Source organism: Fukomys damarensis, unplaced genomic scaffold (assembly GCF_012274545.1).
Source record: "Fukomys damarensis isolate Sample0158 unplaced genomic scaffold, DMR_v1.0_HiC HiC_scaffold_19, whole genome shotgun sequence".
Taxonomy (NCBI): domain Eukaryota; kingdom Metazoa; phylum Chordata; class Mammalia; order Rodentia; family Bathyergidae; genus Fukomys; species Fukomys damarensis.
In genome coordinates this window covers 20,199,588-20,208,983 of record NW_022900931.1, presented here as the reverse complement: position 1 = coordinate 20,208,983, position 9,396 = coordinate 20,199,588, and the positions used below count along the sequence as shown (strand labels likewise).

Below are 9,396 nucleotides of genomic sequence, written 5' to 3'. Positions count from 1 at the left end.
ACACACACACACACACACACACACACCAGAGTGAAAAAGGCGAGCCACCAAAACCCATCTCCAGTCTCCTCCCGGCGGCCCCCCCGGCCCGCCACTGTGCCACTTTGCATCCCACGCCGGAGGAGACATTAAGGAGCTCGGGTAAGGTGCGTGCACCGCACGGTTTAACTTTGTTGTTCGTCCCGATGTCGTGGTGGCAGCCCTCCAAGGCGCAGAGCTCCCCGCCGCCGCTCAGCCCCGCTCCCGGCTCCAGCTGGAGAGCCGCGGGGGAGGGAGGGAACGAGAGGGAGGGGGTCCGCCGCCGGAGTTCCCCAAGTACGCAGGGAGGGGAACCCGGCCGGGGGCCGAGCCCAGAGACTGGTAGCCGCCCTGACATCTTCGTGGGTCGGCTGTCCGGGGGGACCTTGGAGTGCGGGCTTGGAGCTAGACCAGGAACTGGGGTAACTTTATCTTCTGTTGGGAGGAAGCCTGCTTGCTGTTGGCCGTATTGTTTTGTAAGAGCTGAGGTGGTGGTGGCGGAGGTGGTGATGCGAGAGAAGAGCAGGAGTGCGGAGAGAACCCGAGAGGCTCCTATGGGCATCTCGGCGGCGGGCGCCAAAGGCGGACTCCAAAAGTTGGACAAAGCTCCTTATTCTTGATAGAATATAAACGCGACCCCCAGCCCACCCAGAAACCTTAACAGCGCCCCCCTCCAGGCCTTTAGTCTTTTTTGTTTCGCTTTCTGCCATTCCTCTCTCTCCCTTCTTCCGTCCCTTCCGCCTGGAATTTCGGAAACAACTTTCATCGTCTTGGATGCTAGGGGTTTCAGAGACCGGAAGCTTTAATTTTGACTGCAACTACTTTTCCCCCCTCCTCACTCCGTCTACAAAGTATAGACCACTCACGTGGTGTGTGACTTTAAGCGCGTGTTCGGGAAACCTTGCTTGTACTTTGGGCTGCAGTAATGAGAAGCAAGGAAAAGAGGTTATATGAGTTGAAATCACAATTGGATTTGGAAATGTCTGAGTTTGAAAACAGCAACGTGTTTAGTATTGATCTTTTGGCATCGGACGCACATGACGCGCTGTTTACATATTTTGATAGCCATTTTTCTTTACACATTGTGAAGCGAATATATTAATAAGTAGGTCGACCCTGGTGAATATCTGAAGACTTTGGTCTCTGTGACTAAGTTCAGAGTGTGAAGAACGTGAATGTATTTCCGTGTCTTCTCAGCAATAGCAAGTCAAAATGAAGAATTCTGTGAACATGCAGAGCTGTACTCTCAGTCCCAGCCAGCCCAGGTGGCTGAGTGGCAGTCAACTGTACTTGAAAAAAGTTTTAAAGATTTGTTCTAACCCAGTTGAGATCCTTGCCATATCTGGACATCCAAAGGAGTTTGTCAGGAAAGGCATAAGCAGATTTCCCCAGGGAATGCTTTTAGGCTCTGCACAATTCTTGAGTCTAGGGCAAGACCAAGGGAAATCTGTGGGATTTGGGGTAATAAGTGTGGGAATCTGCGAAGAGACTACATAGAGTGATTTGTTCATAAAAATGCTCCAAGTATCCTTAAAATACACAGACACACACACACACACACACACACACACACACACACACGGGCGCGTGCACACCAGGCCAGTGAAGCAGGCTCCTGGGAGATGTGTAAGGCAATGGGCATTTCGACCAGAGGAGAGGTTTCAATCAGGATTAGAGGCGTAAGGCTCGATTGCCAAGAATGATTAGGTTAAGGGCCAGATGGTTTTAAAATATACAAATATACGGAAATGGGTTTTAAGTTTGACTTTTATAGCATTTAAAAGGACAATTTCATAGAGTCTTTTCAGAACTGCTAAATTTTGATCTGTCTACTTTTAAAGGAATTCAGCTGTATGACAATTGCTGTTAGTTCAGATACGAAAGGAATCTGGTTTCAAATGCAGATACATGGAACAAAGTTTCTGGGGGTGCTTCTTCCTAATTTAATATAGCTCGCAGGCCGAAGCCTAGATAAATTCAGCCACAGTGATTTAAAATCTTAACCACTTACACTGAAAGTTCTCTTAGGCATTGTGCAAAGTTCTTTTGCAAATTATGCCATCAACTGTTTATTCCTTAGAATTATAAGAGATAAAAATCATAAGCATCACTTAAAACTGATGCAATACAGTCTTAAATCCTTAAACTAGTGGAGAATGCCTTTGTTTGCCTAAAAGGTAGATCTTTCATCACATGAGTTGTTTAAAAACTTTTAATTGTGGGGGTGGGAAGGGATGTGCATAATTATTTAGTTATTTGTGTTAATTATATGGTAGCATACTCCCTTGAAAACCCCCTGCCCTTTAGTGGTCTTCTAACAACTTTGTACCTGAAGAATTAACCCTGTTGATTTTTTGTTTACTTTTATGTTTTTAAATTTTTCTTTTTGTAGTCTTTTTAAATGCTTAGTATCAATCCAGTCTTACACAGACTTGAAAGCGTAAACTTTTTTTTTGGCACCAGAGATCGAACTTGGGACCTTTTGCTTGCGAGGCAGGTGGCAGATCCACTGAGCTAAATCCCCAGCCCTAGCATAAACTCTTAATACAGGAAAAAATCTTCAACTGTGAATGCAGAAACTCTAATTTTGTTACTGAGTTTAAATAGTTCTGGATAAATGGCATGTTGTATGTAGGATTCAAAACTGCCAAACTTACTTAGTAAATAACCAGGCGTTGGAGGTCCAGTGGTTATTTAAAATTAGATTGTTTCTGTTCAGGTAAACACACATTCTGTTTAGACTGACACATGATTCTGTAGAGAAAAATAATACAGTTATAAAGAAACTATCTTTGGAGTGTACGGAGTACATAGTGAATAACAAAAGAATGAAGTTACTACTTAAGTATGATGGCATTTTTTCAATCCTTGTTAAGGGTAAGGCATGAATAATAAGTTTAAGTTTTCAAATACTCTGTCTTTAGTTAAAAGAATGTATTTGGTTGCTTGCAGAAGTTTCTTATAAAGCAGATTAAAAATACAGTGTTGGGCTGGGAATTTAGCTCAGTGGTTCGGTGGCCTGCCTTGTAAGCACAAGGACCTGAGTTCAATCCCTGGTACCAAAAAAAACCCCCCAAAAAACTAAAAAAAAACAACAACAAAAAAAAACAGTGTGATGCTTACAAGAATGTACTTCTAGAAAAACTCTCTTCTTTTATTGAATTGATAACCAGCTATGGCTTTGAAAGGAATATTTAGAGCATATAAAGAAGTGAAATTTACAGGACAAAAGTTGTGGTTCATAACTTCCTAACATACAGTGGCTTTCATATAGCTGAGACTTCTAATACTGAATGCTATTCAGATTTTTGGTAGGTATAATTGTTGTAGGTGGTTGATTGACAAAATCTAGATAGTTCACCCAATATCTGATCAACTGTAGTGGTAGAGAGTGCTGTAGTTAGAGTTTTGAGAGAAACCTGAAAACTTAACTTGTCTAGGCCTGAAGTCAAATACATTCCCTCATTCACTCATGACAATTTTTTAGTCTGAGAAATGTAGGTTTATTTTAAAGGCAAGAAAAGTGCGTGGCTTTTTCAAATAAACTCTATCCTGAACTTAGATTTGTAGATAGTTAATAAAATAAAAGTCCAATTTTGTTCCAAACATTGTTTTAAAACACTCATTTGTAAATCATCTACATTTGGATTTCGTATGTGAATGATTTGGGATCTGAAACTTATTTCAGAAAAGCATTTTGGTTTATCTTTAAAAACACCACACAAAACTGTCTAAACAACTCTGTAAATAAACTGTTCCAAATGCCTCAATTTGATGAATGAATTAAAAATTATGGTTCTTAATCCAATTATGATCAGTCTTGTAATTCTAGTTCCCATTAGGGGAGAGCACAGGGAATTGAAATAGTAAGTAATTCTCAAATGTGAATGGGTCTTTTTTGTTTCTTTACCATGTGTGATGTAACCCAAATAATCACTCCTACCTAACATTTATGAGAAAGATATTAGATAGGAAGAAATTATTTTTTTTCTTTTTGTTGAGTTTATTGGTACATTCTAGGTATACAATACAGTTACATTCATTACTGGCATCCTGTACCTTTACATGACAGGTCCTGGTTCTCATTTTTTCCTCTTGTCCCTGAGGAAGAAATTATTTATTAATCTTTTGTTGACCAAGAGTTTACATCAATGAAAAGTTGCTGTTACTGGAAGAGTAAATGATGTTCTTAAAAATATGACGCAAGGACTTTTTGCTTAAAAATAGTGAATTTGATTTTTAAATTGATTTAAGGATCAGCAGTAGGGCAGTTGCTGAAGCACTGTTACTGACTCTTACCTGGCGAATATCCAGACATTTAGGTATCACTCTTTAGTAAACTGCATCAACTTCTTTTTCCTTGTCATTAAAGTTGAGTCAAGATCAAATGTAGGTATGTGTTAGGGGAATGTGTTTTGAGTTGTTTTCTCTAAAAACTTACCATTTTAGATCCCTTCATGGGTACTTTTGAAAGCTCACCTCATGAGGATCTTAAACTTCAGGATGGGACCTTGATAGCCTATTTTGCTTTGGTGGACTCTTCCAAATTCCCTCCCTATTTGCCCAACTTAAACTCTGGCTCTTACACTAATTAATTCAAATGTATAAGTAGTTCATTATGGCTTAATTTTCTCACTAGGTGATCTTATCATTTTTGCAGTTTATTATGATCATCTAAATACTTAGAGAAAGAATTGTTGAGATTACAAGTATCAAGGAAAGCTGCTAGAGGGAAATATTTATAACTGCAGGGATTTTTTTTTCACTACCACTCAAATCAGACCTTATAGGCATCTAATTATTCAACTTATATTTAAAGATGACATTTAGTAGGGGTACTGTATTGATAACATTAGGGAAAATAAATTCATTTAAGGGATATGTTAAATAATAATTCTTAAAAAATTGAGCTGCTGAAACCGTATATTTTGGGATAGAGAGTGATGGTGGTGGTATTGTCTCCTTCAAGTATACCTTTCGTCATTTTGTTGCTTATAGGTTTAGAAACAAAAGCAAAAGACTTGATTAAAGCTTTGAGGCTTAATCACATTCCACTCAACTACTTCATTGTTTTATGGTATTTTGTGTCCATAGGGAACAAATAGTACAGACTTTGTAGGGAGAGGAGGATTTTAGTTTCTTTTTTTTTTCTTTTCTTTTTATTGAATTTATTGGTACATTTTAGGTATACAGTACAGTTACATTCATTATTGGGATCTTGTACCTTTACATGACAGGATTTTAGTTTCGTATCCATTGGCATACTGTGGGAGCTCAGGACACTCTGTCTTACTGTAGCACCATTGGACATCTTGGAGGGAATTCAGGAGGGTATGAAAGAGAAGAGGGTATACTGTTAGCTTTTGGAGCTTTTCAGTTTAGGTTTAATTATGGTTCATACAAGACTTTATTTGGAGATCTGAACTTTCACAGCTCCTTCCGCCTTTCTTAACCTCTAAGGCTAGAAATTATATCTTCTTTCTATAGGGATAGTGAGTGGATTATAGTAGATATTATATGTGAATTCCCAAATAGTGTCTATTAGGAACTAGGTACTCAGTAAATGTTAGCTGCTATCTCTTCTCTTCCTCCCAGATAAGTCTTGGTTTTGATAATAAATTTGTTTGAAGCTTCATTTTTTTTTTTTACTTACTTCAACCTTATTTGAGTCTGAGATAAAAAATATCACTTTCTTCAGGCTGAGATCAACACTTTAAAATAGCTATTCAGTTAACATCTATATATGATCTTTGACAATGTGGTTTTATTAAGATGCTGTATTTGGTACAAGTGAGAATTCTATCTTTTATTCATATAAGTGCTCCTTCAGTAATTAACATTTTTATCCTACATAATAGGTAAAGACAAATAAAACCTGTAGCGTACCTATTTCTGTAGATTTCTCCTTATTATTTTTGATTTCCTGCTAGCACATATGAATGAGTGAAAGTTGATTGAGATTTAATCCTTTGATAGTTATCCATCGCTGGATTATTTTATTATAGTAAATGTGGCTAAAGAAAGTACTTTTGAGAAAATAAATCTGATTTTGCAATGTTTTACCCTATGGAGTCAATAGTTTCTTCAAAGAGATAGGTTGTTTGTTCACATAGGTTGTTTGTTTAGTGAGGTACAAGGAAAATGGCGCCATGACTATATCATTGCCTGATTTGAAGAGGTGATATATGATAATAAGGACAAATTAGTGGCTGGTTTCTCTTCCTAAAGAGATAGAATTTCTCTATAAATACCAAATTTCTCTATAAATACAAAATCAAAACTGAAGGAAAGACTTCTTTAAAAAGGAGCTTGCGGACTTTTTGATTATATTGTTTGGAGCGTCTCAAGAAGCATTTGCCAAGAAAGGATTAGATGTAGATGTGGAGAAGGTTATGGTGGAGGGAGCAGCACAAGGCCTGGAGGACCTTGCCACCGTGCAGGTCCAACTGCTGATGGGAGGGGTGAGAGAAAGGAGGAGGACAGAGCAGGGAGAAGATTGGCTAGCAAATCAAAGTTGCCACAGAGATGCCCTTGTCTCCAAGCATAGGCTGTGCCCACACTTTCTCCTGTGCTCAGGCATGGGTGGGAGGAGCCCAGGGAGCAGGACTTCCAGGCACAGCTGTGACTGCAGCCATAGCCACTGCCAAGTCTCTTGCACTCTGAAAACACAAAAACCGAGCAGTATAGTTGTGGTTTGATAATCTGTCCAGGGGCTAGTAACACTTGCTCCGGTCAGGTGCACCAGCCACCAAACAGCAAAATAGCAACAAAAACAAGAAGCCCTAGCAGTTTCTTTGAGCTCTCTAATGCTTTGTTTTCTTCCAGTGTAAGATGAATATGATAGGACCCTTCCACCAGTCGGCATTAAATGTGGTTATATGAGATCCTATATAAGTCTGTAATACTGTGCCTGGCACAGAGAAAATGGACATTGGATCCTGCTGTATTTCCAGTGTACTCACAAATGCAAGTGCGAGGTATATATCAGGTTTATATGTAATTGGAAAGCGTTGTTTATGCAAGAAAATATCCTTGATGCTTACCTGTTAGGAACAGTTGGTTTATTTCTCATGCATCCATCGTTATTGTTATCAGGTTATAAATCATACCAGATAGACCAGCTGACCTTGACCATCTTCAGGTTTTTTTCCCTGAAGCGTGAGGTGGATGGAACTCTCTTCATTTCCTTACCTCTATAGGCTTTCTATTCAGTTGAGCAGCACTGCACTGTAAGTCTGCATTTTATCTTGAGCCTCAAACACCTTTCGAGGCTTTGCTCCCCTCCGTGATTGTTCCTAAACCAACTTGCAGCACCACAAAGCACTGAACTCAAGTGGCCCTCAGCACCAGCCCCTGCTGTGATGAGTCACAGAGCCACCAGCACTTTGTTGCGTTAGATTTGATCACTGCCATGAGCAGTCCTTCGATTGTCAGCTAAGAGCCCCTTCAGGGAGTTGTCCCTTAATAGAAAGTCTCTTTTCTTCCCTCCCATCGTAACTTTAAATTAAAAGAAACTGTAGAAGAGCTGGTGGCAATGCAGCAGTTCATTCTTCTACCCACTGGGAGAACAACATCTGAGGAAAGACGTTATTGGACTGAGAATTGAGTTGTTGCTATTTTTTGGTGCCAGGGTCAGGGGAGGTTATGGTGGAGGATGGAGACCACATCGTTTGGATGCACTTAAGACTGATCATCAGTAATATACTTGAGAGCAAACTTCCTTGTGTACCAGGGAGCATTTTTTTATGGATGTGGAACAACTGCTAGATTTGTGAGTTTTAGTCAGATTCTTGGGACCACTGATATTTCGCCTCAGATTTTTAGGTGGCTCTGTGTTTTACTGTGGGAAACTGGCACTGAGACAACTTTAAAGTCCAAGGAGGATGGGAGGCAGGAAAAGAGAGCTAATTTTTTACACATTCCTCAGACAAGAGACTTCTCTGGGGAATCTGTGCCCAGGATAAGGACTGCTTATTGTGAAGCTTTCGGCATAATTTTCTCAAATAGTGAATGAGCATTGGTTACTTCACTTTTTTTGGTTAAGAAGGCTCATGACCTTGCACTTGGGAGAGAAAAAGAAAAAGAAGCTGAGTGTGTAATCCCAGCACTTTGGGAGGCTGAAGCAGGAGGATCACAGGTTTGAGCCTAGCATGGGCAATTAATGGAGACATTGTCTCAAAAAAAAAAAAAAAAAAAAAGGCTAGGGATGTACTCATGGCTGAGGCCTTGGGTTTAATCCGTAGAACTAAGACAAGAGAGACAGGAAGAAAGAAAGGAAGAAAAGAAGATGTTAGTACTTTTGACATGTTTCCTAGACGGGGTTTCTTGCTACATTTCTGATTGAATTTTCCGCTGTGCCAGGTTTCATGCCCTCTGTAGTTGCTGGTCCTTTCGCATTCTGGTTTAGGAACTGCTGCAAAGTCTGACATCTGCTGAGATTTGTTGGTGCATTTCGTGGCTACCGAGAGCTGGAGTTGTTTGAAGTGTAGTATCAAGAGCGGCTGAGGTTGGCGTGTGAGTTCCTGTGATGTGCAGCAGTGCTCTGCAGTACTGCCTTCCTTTCATATGTGTCTGGCAGAATCAGATTCATTAAGTTATTCTTGCATGCGGAATGTTTCTGAACAAGTGAGTACTATTGCAGTACTATTTCTTATCATTCTGTCTAGGTTTTTCTTTACTCTCTCCAGGAGAGCTTCATGCACCTTTACTACTAACAGGTTAGTAGTGTCTTTGCTACATTCAATTTGGCAATAAAGTGATAATTTTATGCACACCAAACAGGCAGGCCCAGTATTTGGTTTTAAGAATTTTCTTAGCCCACGTGAATGCTCTGCCTTTCTGTTTGTTGGGCTGTCTTAGCCTTTCAGTTACTATAGTCGGTAGTCTCAGGGCAGTGCTGCCCATTCTGCATTGTGGACATTGTGCAGTAAGTGAGGTGAAATGTATGCTGAGTTTACTTTGCTGCCTGCTTTGAGAGGGATAAACATAAGGAGACATAAAGAATGTCTCATTAGAAGGTAAGCTCCTGAGGACATTGGGTTGTGTCTTAGGCACCATCACACCACCTGCCGCGGAACAGCCACAGAATAAATGATCGCTGTGAGAACATAGCTTAAAAACTGAAATTTAGCCAAGTCATTCTTGCATGATGGAGAAGTTGGAAAACTAATAGCTATTGACCAATTACCATATTCCAGGCTAGGTGCTAGGTGCTTTTCATGGGAAGTCTCATTTAATCCTCTCAACACTCCTATTAGAAAAGTAGTAGGGCCGAGGATTTAGCTCGGCAACACAGTGCCTGACTGGAAAGTGTGAGGTCCTTTGTTTGATCCCCAGTATCAAAGGCCAAAAAAAAAAAAAAAAAAAAAAAAAAAAAAA

The 9,396-nt window shown here is 40.0% G+C and overlaps 1 protein-coding gene across 6 annotated transcripts in view; it reads left to right on the top strand.

Moving 5' to 3' along the window:
• Positions 1 to 9,396, top strand: part of Sox5 (SRY-box transcription factor 5) — a 936,135-nt gene that overhangs the window by 912 nt on the left and 925,827 nt on the right. For 3 of the 6 annotated variants that reach the window (XM_019206271.2, XM_010615295.2, XM_019206268.2), the window contains exon 1: positions 7 to 146. The exons of 1 other annotated variant lie outside the window; for it this stretch is intronic. The gene's annotated coding sequence lies outside the window, so the exon portion shown is untranslated. Of the gene's footprint in view, positions 1 to 6; positions 147 to 9,396 lie in introns of those variants that run through there. 2 more of the 6 variants (XM_010615329.2, XM_010615302.2) reach the window with 1 other exon arrangement.